Genomic DNA, 13,291 nt, shown 5'->3' on the forward strand with positions numbered 1-13,291 from the left:
CGTATTTCGTCCCGTACTGATGCATGGGCACATTTGAGTAAAATAGATTGCTTTCGATGCGTCTCATATATGCCGTATTTTATCTTTATAAAACAGGCGCACATTTCTCTTCGTAAGCCGATGTCAAGGAAATGCGACCTTGGTCTTCAAATGGTTGAGAAGCAGAATCTGCGCGCCGCTGGCGTGCGTTTGTCAAAACAGGTTTGTAAAGCCAGGGACAAAGTCAGCTTGAATGACTAACATTTATTGTGAACTAGCGCTGCCGGAGAACGCCAGGAACCAACCCACTTGGGAATTACTGATTTCTTTGGTAGCCTTCAGAAGAAAACATGACTGGAAAATGCTGCAGCCCAGAAGGCTGTAACTAGTTAATGCTGCAAATGCAATTTACGCGAAGGGGGTGGCCAAAGCATCACTTGCAGCACTTTGATCTTTGCTTATTCTTGCTTCGTCATACAGCGCAATCCGTACTGTCAGCTATTAACGCCCAAAGGAAAACTGTTTTACTGCAGAGGAGAAGATCAAAATTAAAACGTAACATGCAGTAGTGGCTTGACACTGCTTATGGTGAACCTTGTCAGGCCAGCATGCATTTGAGGTACAGAGAAAAAGAGAGCAAATTAGCACCAACCATTGGCAAAATGCTACAGTGCGTATATATAAAACAAGCGCAAAACCCTCTGGAGTGCATATCAAATTGTAATTGAAATGTGATTACTGCAACAGTTTACCTCGTGATCCGAGACCGCGTAAACACAATCCTACTTTTTAAATGGCCAAAAGGAGGAATCCTTAGCCTAACTGCGATGCGTTGAAATGCAACATGACCTTGCTAAAGGCGTTTAAGGTCATTTAACCGGATGGCCTTGACACAAAAGTTAACATGGATTTTCAAATGCATAGTACACAAGTTAGTACAAATTTCAGGGCCAAGACTAAATTTGTCTGCCTTTTTCGACAAAAGACAAAGAAAATCAGAAGGTCTGTACGCTTGCCACCAGGAGTGCAGGAGCTTTTCCAGGATTAGACGGAAGAGTGGAGGATATGAGAGGCATTTTTAATATTTTTTTCCAAACGCTAAGCCAGCTTAAGGTGCTGCCCCGCGATAGCTCCTTCGCCTAGGCTTGCCATTGATCTTGCCGTGGTTAACCGCAAACAGGAGGTCTTCATGGATCGGATAATAAGCGCATGTGTTTCTGTTCGAACTGAACAGATACTTCATGAATTTGGCACTCAATTTTGTAGAAATCCCGGCACGAGCATTGACACGGATGCAAGTTTCACAAAATGCAAGCCCGAGCAGGGGTATCAGCACGAATAAATTTCTTGACTTCTTTAAATACGATTCGCCATGGTCAGACGGTAGATCATACTAAAACCAGCAGAGCGTAGGGCAAAGAAAAACCAATCTAACAAAAATATCATTCGACACACTTTGAACATGCGGAGTGAATCTTCAGCCACAAACCAAACATGTGCAGCAACTAAGGCATCGCATTATGAATGGAATCATGCAATAGGCAGCTTCAAGAGGCCATGATTGCCGAGGATGTCAGTTTTCTCTCTGTTGGTGCATAGACTGATAAAACGGAGTTAGTCGAGAACGTCTGCACATATGATCTAACTTCAAAAACTGGCAAGCAAAAAACATTGATAATTGTATATCTGGGCCTGTGCTTTCAAGATACATTCGATGCGATTGGTAAGATATAATATTATAGGCTAGAAGGGTGACCATCTGCACTGCATGTCGATTAAGACCTGAGCGGAGAATGTGGAAACTACTTCCTGTGCAATCCATGCTGTAAATTACAAAAAAAAAAACGCCGAGGGTGTACCTGTTTCTGAAGCTTGCCGTGTAGAATTGTGCGCTTTTGCCGTTTTAAATACAGTGATTGACGTAGTTAATCTCGTGGTATGATGCGCTCTGGTAACGTGTGGCATTGCTCACCGCGCCGTGTCGCGCGAATCACGTATCGTGCACCATTCGTTCAACAAGCGGGAACACAAAATTCACAAATTGCCGCCAAGCCGCCAAATGGCAGACAAAAGCCGGAAATCTGCTTCGGCAACAATGGGTCACAGGAAACTAAGATACGCATGCTTCACCTCAGTAAAGAGCGCACCATCGCACTAGCGAAAGCGCGGGCCAATGCATGCGACGACGACGCGTGCGCTCACGCAAGAACCACGGACCCGGCGGTTTTGGGGCGTGATCAGGATTGATATCGGATACTGCGGTTCATGCAGATCACACCATGAAAGCAGCCGCACAACATAGGAGCATGTGCCTTCTACCCTCCCCCCCCCCCTCCGCACACATACACCGCAGCTCACCACCGTCCAGTCCATAGTGACGTCAGCATTTCATCGGAAAACATCCCATATGGCGTTTTACTCAGTCCATTAGAATGCAACACGCTGTCGCCTAAACCGAGTGAGATAAAGCGATCAAAATGGCACAATCGTAGAAAGCCAGTTCATTGGGATTAATATCCACTAAACATGTCCCCGTGCTTTGCGATAATTTGGATCACATTAGCTGAAAACGTGTCCCCATGTCACTTGGTGAATTTTGCATGCATAAAAAGCTGCACCCGCGCACCGGCCCACCGTTGACTACGAATGAGCTGTGTGGTCGCGTGTTTTTGCCGAACTTCATCCGCGCAGCGGAGATAATTATAGAGGCGTGCGGCTGGGCGCTTAGTGGCCGAAGGCATGCAATCGTGCTGCTACACCTACGGTTTCCTGCGTGCAGGTGGCCTGAGGATTGCCAAGCGCAATACATCCAATTGTCCAGCATGCCAATTAAGCCAACTATATAAGCCAATAAGCCAATTGTCCAGCATGTCGTGTCATATGTCCATAACAGGTTAGGCCAGAGTGCCAGCTTTAATACGTGGTTGCCTGAGATGAACGACTTCCGAGGCTGTTGGGGATGCCCTGTTACGACAGATTCCCGAGTCACCGAACGCCACGGAATGTTTTGACTCGAATATGGATTACGGCGCATGACTTCATTAACTTAGCAGCGCCTGGGGTCGTTCTGCCACCACTCACGACCGCCTGGGATCACAGTGCGCCTCCCTTGAAAATTCGGATCACCATGTACAGTCAAGGTCCGTGTCAACGAGGTGACGTCAGGATATCAAAAGAGATGCATCGCATGCGTGGTCACGAAGCGCCTGCCTGAAAAATGGAAGTGGCCTAGCGTGATCTCAGCACCCGTGATGATATCTGAAAAGACAGATTAGGTGAAGTATGGTGACCGGACGGCTTAACAGAATGACCGACTTAACTAGTAACGTGACCAGCGCTTTGACATGTGTTTGAAATTTATATAAGCGAGAAAGACTTGCATTGCTCTCGGTTGGAACTTCGCTGAAAGCAATCATCTGTTGGTTTTCAAAGAGGCTTTATGAAATAAGCAGCAAGGTCGTCTTGCCTCATATGCGCATTGTACGTCACACATGACCCCCTTCCCTTCCCCGGCCCAGGCACTTCATCAATAACTATTTCCACGCAACGCGTATATTGTGAGCATTTTGTCTCCAAATCAAGTCGCCTTGGAATGCAGCGAATGTGGCGCACAGCACGAATCTCCACGCAGCGCGGAAATCTGTTTTCACCTTCAACCAATCATAGTGTCCTGGTGAGATATCCTGTTGGAAACGGCAGTCGGCGCCTAGGTTGACCTATCTCTTGTTCAGTTGTTCAGATTTCAGTTCAGTTCAGTTCCTTGCTGACTGGAAGACGTGGGTCGTGTAAAGTAGATTTTTGCTGGGATTGTTTGTGAGGCTTGTGAGATATGCAGTGGTAATTGGTAATGCTTATCAAATTCAGCTAAATAGACAACGTCATGTTATGTTTATAACTTCGCTAGCTTATTGCCATTACAAGAACTGCGGTCTGATGTTAAGTTGTTGTCATAGCTGATTCCGTGGCCGACGGCGTGGTTAGGACTGGGGAATGGAACTGAGATTACCTACAGGCGAATTCACTTGGCTGGCGCCTGGCAGGAGCAGAACGAGATTTCAGGTTACTTGCAGTCAGGTCCACACGGCATGCTATTTAACAAGCAGACCTGGGTCGTGGGCGCCAGGTAGAACATGCTAGCCTTATAGCTGAGATATGAGAGAGTTGGTTGGTAACAGGTTACAGGAAAGGTATTAGTTTGCTGCACAGCGTTTGGTAGGTTCAAAATGCTTACTTATTTCTGAGCCATTTGTATCTAGTTTCCATACTGTATATACATACATATAAACAAGTCAGAATTGAATCAGATCTGTGATGTTTAAGCCATGTGAGTCATGAGTCCAATGACTCAATGCACGCAATGAGTCTGAGCTAAGTGGATTAAAAAAATGTGGAACAGCCATGAGTCGTGAGCTGAATCGGATCCCGAAATCTGTGAGCCAGTCCTGAGCCGACTGCAATTCTTTGAGTCGAACACAGGCCTAGTGTGTAGCCCTTATTTTCCGTGAGAGTGGATACCCGGAGCATTGAGTGAAGTCCCTTGAGCAACATGTTCTCGGTTACAAAACGGGGGTACACACACTTGGCGTTTCCCAGCACTGTACGCGACTAAATATTGACGGCTCAGAATTCAAAATAGACTCATGAGCATAATCAGATTGAGAACATTCAATGCTGTTTTACGACAAGCAAAAAATTGCGCGCGACTGCGGTGCGTTTCTCTCGACTGTCATCTTTGAGTTGAGCATCCCCGCCTCTAAAAAAAATTGTGTAAAACAGGTGAATGCCACCGTTCCATGTTGTGTTCTGCACCGCCTTAGGGTAACGTGGACTGATAGTGGAAACCTAAAATTTATGCCATTGTGATCGCCCCTCGGGACCCCAGTGTGTCCAGGTGGGACTAGGATTGGCCGGACGTGGGCGAATTGGCTGAAAGAAAGCTGCACACGGAAGAACGTAGCATATATGGTCTCTTATTATCATCTCTGCCCAGAGATATCGCATGAAGGCAAAACGAAGCGTAGCGTTCGTGACCAGTTTCATGAATACTTTGAAAACTCATGCATACCGAGAGAAGCTCATTTCTACAGAGAGCATATGCACTACCAAGCGAACACATGTTAGCCTGATACGCGGCAATGGAACGCAATGGAACAAATTCCAACCTAACAGCAGACATTTTAGCAACAGCAAAAGACCCCACGGATCTCGTGATAGAATAATTGTTGCACAGACGTAATCTTCTCCCGAGGCTAAACCTATAACTTCAGGGTGGAAATGTCGGATGACGGCATTTCTAAAGAAACGTCATCTTGTGACTTTGGCGCTTTTACACTTAGTCTTTTGGCAACGTGTCATACTTATTGACCAAATCCCCTTAGTTATCCGCATTCTGAAAGAATTCTCTAGCTTTTATGCCTAGCACTGACACCGCCGGCATTCTTCTTCCCATGTTTTTGCTCGGTGCGTGTCATCAAAACCTTTCGGTTTAGCCGCCTGTGCCCGGGGTAGCCCTTATCCTAATACCGCGTATTGGGTATCCTGACGTGAGGCCCTGAATGACTGGAATGTTTGTTATGTTCGTGCAATATTTTCGAGGTGTGCCGCTGGTTGTGAGAATTGTCCAAACTCAACGTTGATCACATTATCGCCGTCACCTCGTTTGACGTTTGCCTCGTCGTCGCTGTCACTTCGATTGATCTCAACCGTGCCTTTGATAGTGTCGACAATGGCGTGCTTCTGACAAAGCTTCAGTGATAGGGCATCGATCCGTGGTGGTTTGAAAGTTACCTTGCTGGTGCGTCATTAAGACTTTACGACGCGTTCAGCTGCTGAGGCTATATGTCGCCTGCCTCGCACCCTGGCAGAAAGGGCGGGCACCGCGTGGAATCGGACCCCGTACCTCTGGTTTCCCAGACGCGCAGTGGCTCACGCAGACGCGCTAACCACTACACTACCAGCACCCCCGCTGCCTTGCTGCCCGGCGGCAGGTACTGAGAGGCGGTTTCTCTTCCGCTGACTCACGGCGTCCCTCAGGGATCCTTTGTCGGCCCTATCCTTTTCATCATCTTTACGAACGACCTACCACCCTACCGCCTCACGGACGACCAGTGTCCTGTGCCGACGATACCCAACTGCTAGACCCCGCCAATCCCGACCAGCTATCCGTTTTCGAAGCTCGACAGGTGGAAACCGCCGAAGTAATCCAATCGTACTTCGCATTTAACTCCTTTAAAATGAATTCCACTGAAACGATTAGTCTACTTCACGGCACTCCACAATCCCCGGAGCAAACCTCATTTTTTCACCATGACAGTGCTGGACACAAATTGCGCCCTTCGCGTCCGTAAACATGCTGGGGTTACTAGTCAACATACCCTGTCCTGGGAGATGCGTATATCTCATGTCGTCGAAAAGTGTCCCCCATCCTTTTCTGTCTGTGTAAGATTCGTCACCACCTTACTCCCAAGGTTCGTACGTAAACTTCTCATTCAGTCCTACATTTTCCCCCATCTTCTGTGCTGCCTCTCGGTCCGGCGTGGGTCTGCAGCCTGCCACCTACACAGAGTACAAGGGGTGATAAACTAGGTCCAGGATAGTAAATGAGGCTCGTTGGCAAGATTCGATGACGGCGACTGTCCAAAAGCGTCGGTGGCGCGGTGTTGGTGACCTTGTCACCCACCGGAACAGCTCTCTGTTTTCCGGGCCCTTAATGACTCGCGGGCTCCACTGGTGATCCGATCCCTGTTCACCCCGCTTACCGCTGTACGCCAGCGTGCCACCCGGGCGGCGGCGGCGAGCGCCCTTGATCTGCCAGCTCTTCGCCTGTCCGTAGCACGCGGGCCCTTTTCGTGCCACGCGGCCTCGTCCTGGAGCCGCCTGCCGCCGACCATCACCGCCGCTCGTACCCGCAAGGGGCTTGTGCCAGCTCAGTGCGCTAGTCAGTGGGTATGGATTGGTGCCGGATGTTTATCTTCGTTTAATTCTTTCCTTGATCTTTTCCTTTAATTCTTTCCTTTTTCCTCTTTCCTATGCAATGAGTCTTCGGGCGACAGAAGTGGGGGATACGTGCGGTGTTAACTTGACAGGAACTACGAGAATGATCAACGAATGGGAAGGCGGGCGGGTGAGGTCTTTATTCCACGGGTAGCGGGCAGAAACGGGTGTCACCACACGGGTACAGGGCGATGCGGGTATGACATGCATACATGAATACTTCCACTGCAAACCGCCTTAAGAAAACGAATGGGTTAGCCTGTGTAAGACATGGGCGTAAATGTTCGCTCTAAATCTATGACTGAGCAATGAGATATTGCACATAAACTGGGTCTACAAAGATAAAAGTTTTTGCATGGAACTCAACACCAGTTGTTGCAAATGAACGATGGTGTAAGATTACAGGTCGTTTTCCATCAACGAGAGATGATCCCCTCCTATCTTCCCTTCACAGCCGCCTTAGGGGTCTTTCTCTGTTTTAGGGGTCAAAACCTCCCGAAGGTTTTTCCAGAATGGTTTCCGAACGGCGCGGTGGAGCAGCGCCAAATTTTTCCTGGCTGTAGACAACTGAATAGCGGATTGTCTGGCATAAAAATTTAGATGTACATTGTAAGGTCGCTGACCTATGGCAGGTCAAGGTCAGGCCATGGTTTCAGCAAAGTCAGTTTCTAGGGAATCGTTTAATCTCATGCAAGAACGGAGCGTAAGACGAAGCCGTAAATCTCTGAGATGCTTTCTTAGACAACATAAATATTGAATGAGCAAACTACGTTGACCTAAGGTCAGGTATAAAGGTCAGACTAAGGTCAAACCTAATTTGATTTATTGCTCTAGGGCTCTCTGTATGGGAAAATTTGTGGTACTCATTTCAAATTTATTAATAGGAACCGCATTATACATGTTCAGTGGACTTCTTAACGGTCAGAATAGGTCATTGACCTGAAATGACACAGGTCAACACTTTTTTAGGAACATACTGCAAAGCCAAGGGCAGACTTGTATGATTTTGGTCACCACGACATTCAAAAGGTCAAACAAGGTCACTGACCTTAGCTGAGCATGTGATCTTTTGCTTAGAAGCAGTTATTTAGGTGCTGGGGGCACTCTGGAGACCAACCTGGAATTTGACTCTGTCTGACCTTATTTGACCCGAAGGTCGTGACCTATGCACCTGCAATTTTGACCTCAGTAAGTTCATGTACTGGTCAACACACCCTGTAAATTTGGTGTCTCTAGCTCTCTCGGTCCCCGAGATCTCAGGGTGGTCAAATTGAGTCCCCCCCACACACGGGCGAATGGTATCTAGCCGGCCACCCGAGCGTGTGTTAATGCGAATACAACTTGCAAATTGCCATCGATCAGTCATCACAGTTTGGGCACTGTGGTATACCGCCTAAGAGGCGAGACTGTGCCGGAATGTTTACGAGATCGGCGGTACAGTCTATCCTCCAGGCAGTCGATGCTGGCTCGAGAACAGCGGTCCCCGTGAACAGTTCGATCTATTTATACACAGCTTTGTATTCCTAGTCTCTAACCCGGTTCTTATCAGCATGGTAGGTGCTTATGGAAAACAACCCAAATTAAAAATTTTCAGAGACTAGCTTTAGGGTGAATAGGGAAAGATGTCACATTCGCCGCAACGATGCCTTGTTTATGAAAACAACTGTGACATGCCAGTCAAAAATCAATGTGCCTTTTGTAGTTAAAGGTCTGTTTCTAGTTTGTGAAAATGCATCTGATACCAATGTAATGACCATGAGACATGTAACCTCTGCACGGCCACTGCAGGCATTGAAAATAGTGCTGTGATAGCATAACAGCATAACAACAGGAATAGAACATGATAGAGTGGGATATACCAGCGCAGGGACAGCGCAAGAACAGGAATAAAATATACTAGAACAGGAAAAGCCAGGACAGGAACAGAATACACCAACCAAACAGCACGCCCTCGCCAGTAACGAGACAGCACCAGACACCGAAGTAAGTATGGTCTCTTCTTGGAAACGACCTTGCAGTTGTTTGTTTACAATTTCTCCCAAAACACGTTATTGTGGACATGTTTTACGTGTTCTCTGACCTTTCAGACCGTAATCACGCCAAAATGATCTGAGTTATGACGATAAACTAGCTCTTAGTACCTAACCAGGCAGCATCTCTAACCGATTTGTTACACTGAAAGCCTAACTGCCCGTGCCAACGCGGGTGGCATATGAGTAATTATCAACGAGTTTCGACTTCAGAAATTCCCTGAAATCACCAGCCATATGAGTTATAAGGTCACATAACGCTTCTGAGCTGCCATAAATGACAGCTCTCAGCACCAAAGGCATATTTTGCTTTGAATTGAAACTCGATGAGTTTGAAATGGTTGCTGTTGTTGGTATTGGGGCTTTGCGATGCGCTCGGAAACTGACGATATGTGGCGTAGCCGTCTGCCTCCCATTCAGGCAGTGAGGGCGGACACAGTGCGAAATCGAAACCACTTCTTCTGGTTCCAAAGATACATTCAGTGTTAAATATGGCCACAGCCTTCTTTCAGCCTATACCAATAAATGCACGTCGTATTTAGGAGCTTCATGAAATTCCACGAGAGTATGAGGAGTTTTAAGTTGGGCTAAGGATGTGTGGACTAATTGAGTACAAAAGGTTAAGCTTGATGCTCATTTGAATTATCATTAGGGTGCTTTTGTGCTGTTTCCCCACGGCATAGCACTAACCGCACCAAGTCACCACGCATTGATCATGCAGTTCCCAGCCGTATAAACTTCGCAAATAATTGGTCAATTATCGGAACATGGCAATGCATGTGAACCTACACTGGTTACAGCAGCCGTGGTCGAGTGGCTCCGACGCCCGACTCCAGTGCGTAGCGAGTTCGGGTCCCAGAGGTGGATCATTTTTTTACCCAGCAGATTCCAGGTGACAGGAGGCGAGAGGGTCTTCATGACAAGGCGGTGTAGTCGTGTCAAAGCATTGGGTGACACACAAATATGTGTCTGGTTCACAAGATTTCTTCCCCCAAAACCGGTTCTTGGAGTCTGCTTCTGTAACCGCTAAGAAACTAGGAACCAGTCTGGCATTAGGCCGAGGGATCCATCCTCATATTGAGTCGAAAGATCCAACATGAACCACGATCCAGCCTCATATGAAGTCGTAAGATCCAGCAAGGACCAGGATCCAGCCACATGCTAGGTCAAAAGATCCAGCAAGAAACAATATTCAGTACTATATCAAGCCAAGAGAACCAGCAAGAACCAGGTTATGCCTGGCATTATGTCGTAAGATCCAACACGAGTCAAAATCCAGCCTGACATTATGTCAAGGGATCCGGCCAGAGCCCAGATCCAGCCTGGAACAAGGAGATTCAGTACAAACCAAGGTACAGCTCAGAATCAAGCTGAGATCCAGCAAGAACCAGCTTCTAGTCTGGAACTATGCCAATGTACGTAATAACAACCAGAACCTCACCTGCGACCTCTGCCGGCTTTGATTTTCGAGGTTCAGTAAGATGTTATCAGGGGCGTAATCTGTCAAACTCGTTTGGGGGGCGAGCAAGGAAAATGGCTATACCTCCTCCATCTTTTTGTCTTAGGGGTTGGGAGGGCTGAGGTGGCCCAGCAATATGAAAATATTCCTCCGGCGTTCCATAGAGTTGATGTAAATCAATGGATACAATGCACATTAGCAATTTCAGCTGTTTGTAAGATCTCATCTTGGCAGGGTTGCAGCAAACAGCTGAAATTTTTAATGTACCAACATTAACATCTACCACACCTTGCAGAATGTAGCATGGTGATTGACGTTATGTAATGCATACATGTATATATATATATATATATATATATATATATATATATATATATATATATATATATATGAAATAGACCCAGTACGAATGAAAAGCCGAGCATGGCAGAAGTACATAAACACGGATACAAGGATCACGTTTTTCGATTTACCATTACTGATGCGGTGCTTTCTCAAGCGCCGTGATAATTAAAGCGTCATAAACGCCACATTCGAACAGCGCTATGTTCAGGACATTCATACGATCCTGCTACTTGGTCCTCTGCGTGGCAGTGCTGAGCAGAGGCGAACGAAGCTTCAGTGGGCCGGAAACAGTGTTATGCCTATGTAACATCCTGAGACAGCCCTCTCCAAAAACTATGAACCTATCAGCACGATGCCCATCATCGCCCATTACGCGCACCAAAAACATCATCAAAATGCAGCGCGGAACGTCTGCATAATTAAAACCATCTCAGCCGCGTCGCGACACATTTCATGCACGAGCAAATATTCACCTCATTATAGCGCCTGCAGCCCGCGTCCTGTGCCCAAATTAAAACGAATCTGCGTCCGCCGCCACTTTGTATTCATTCTTCGGTGATGTGTGATTTTTCTTCCAGCATAAATTTAATGGTGTTTCGAATTAATTCGCGAGTGTCAAAGCGACACAGATCAATGGTCTCACAAGCCAAGGCAGATGAAGGGATTGCTGAATCGCGAGCGCGATAACGCCGAAAGGTGAGCTTAGAGCGACAGTACACAAATAAAGAAGGATGTGGCTGAGACGGTCTGTGCGGCTCTCCGGGACGGCGCTCCGAGTCTTACACCGCATAGCTGCGGCTTTGCAGATGCAGCTAACTCGCACGGCACGGCTGGGGACATGCTGTCGCCTCCATTGTCCTCTGGCCTGCACGGCCTTTGATGTGAAATATTGTCTTTGCTCATTATTTTCATTGCATACCTTTTCTTCGTCACCCGGTGGCCTGTCGGGGTCTCCCTGGGTTCACCTGTGACCGGATCTGTCTGGGTTCACCTGTGATCCTGCCTTGGTTCACCTGTGACCGGGTCTGCCTTGGTTCATCTGTGGCCGTGCCTGCCTAAGTTCACCTGTGACCGGGTCTGTCTAGGGTCACCTGTGACCGGGTCTCCCTGGGTTCACCTGTGGCCGAATCTGTCTGGGTTCACCTGTGATCCTGCCTGGGTTCACCTGTGACCGGGCCTCTGAGTTCACCTGTAACCGGGTCTCTGAGTTCACCTGTGACCGGGTCTGCCTTGGTCCACCTGTGACGGGGTCGTTGCCAGTCGCTCATGGCCACTATCGTCTGGCTGTCGGCGCCACCACCACGGCTCAGACTCCGCCCGGCCGGTCAGCGCTTCGGAATCCGCTGGACGCTCCCTCTGCGACGACTGGGCAGCCATGGCCGCATCCTCATAGCATGCTGGGCTCTACTGTTTATTACTAAGCAGAGAGTGGTGCACACACTAATGTTACTAAATGTGGTGTTTCAGCGCCAACAAAACGCATAGTTGGTGGGGCATTCGCCATCCTCTTCAGCCCCAACAGAACGTGAGGTTGGCAGGGCATCCGCCATGCTCCCCAGCCCCAACAGGGCGAAAGGTTGGCAGATGCTCTCCACGATGCTCTCCATCCCCAACAGATCATAAGGTTGGCAGGGTATCCGCCATGCTCCCCAGCCCCAACAGAACGCAGGGATGGCAGGGTGCCCGCCGTGTTTTGAATTCACAAACAGTGCTGCATGACTCCAGCCCACGCCTAGGGGCACGGGACCCTGAGGGCGTCTTGTGGATCTATTCTTCTCTAGAACGGTGTAACTGGCGGTCATATGGCTCCTCAGCGGTCGCCAGCCAGTGGCAGTGGTGTACACCTAGTCCCCTTGCGGGTGTCACGCAAGAGTGATGGCGTCGAATGGCTCCACTGCTCCCCAGGGCAGCATCAACAGGTGAGGGCGTCATTTGACGCCTCTCAGGGTCAGTAGCAGTGCCGGCGACGACACCGGATACGCCGACCAGGCGGCAGAACACGCCGCGGCCAGCGCAACGCAACACACGCGGGTCAATCAGAGCAGTGTATTCACCCGAGTCAGACGGCGATCACAAGACAGGTCAGCCGACCGGCGGCCGGGCGAGCGGCGGGGCCTGGTCACGCCCACGCCACGCGGAAGCCAGACACCAGCGGGCGGCCGCGGCGCTGAAGCCGGGCGCCGCTCCACTTCCGGCCGCTGGTCACGTGACCCACCACCGAGAGCGCCGCACCAGGGGCCGTGCCGACACGGTCAAACATTGCACGAGCACCCGCATGATCGCAGCGTCTGGTCGATACCGGCGGGGAGGGGCAGCGCGCCGGGCCGTGGACACCTGCCGGCCGGCCGACACAGGCGCGTCCACCCACCGGGCTGCACCGCCGCCGCCGCCTCACGCGCCGCCCGGCCGCGGCCTGCCGCCAGCTGCTGCAGAGGGCACAGCGGAGGCGGCGCCACATACACGCCGCCGCTCCCCGCCCTGCGCT

At 49.2% G+C, this 13,291-nt stretch overlaps 1 protein-coding gene across 1 annotated transcript in view; it reads right to left on the reverse strand.

Annotated features, from left to right (window-relative positions):
- LOC119098186 (membralin) overlaps positions 1-13,291 on the reverse strand; it is a 110,499-nt gene that overhangs the window by 29,586 nt on the left and 67,622 nt on the right. The window lies entirely within an intron of this gene.

This window comes from Pollicipes pollicipes, unplaced genomic scaffold (genome assembly GCF_011947565.3).
Source record: "Pollicipes pollicipes isolate AB1234 unplaced genomic scaffold, Ppol_2.1 Scaffold_4740;HRSCAF=5597_pilon_pilon_pilon, whole genome shotgun sequence".
NCBI lineage: Eukaryota > Metazoa > Arthropoda > Thecostraca > Pollicipedomorpha > Pollicipedidae > Pollicipes > Pollicipes pollicipes.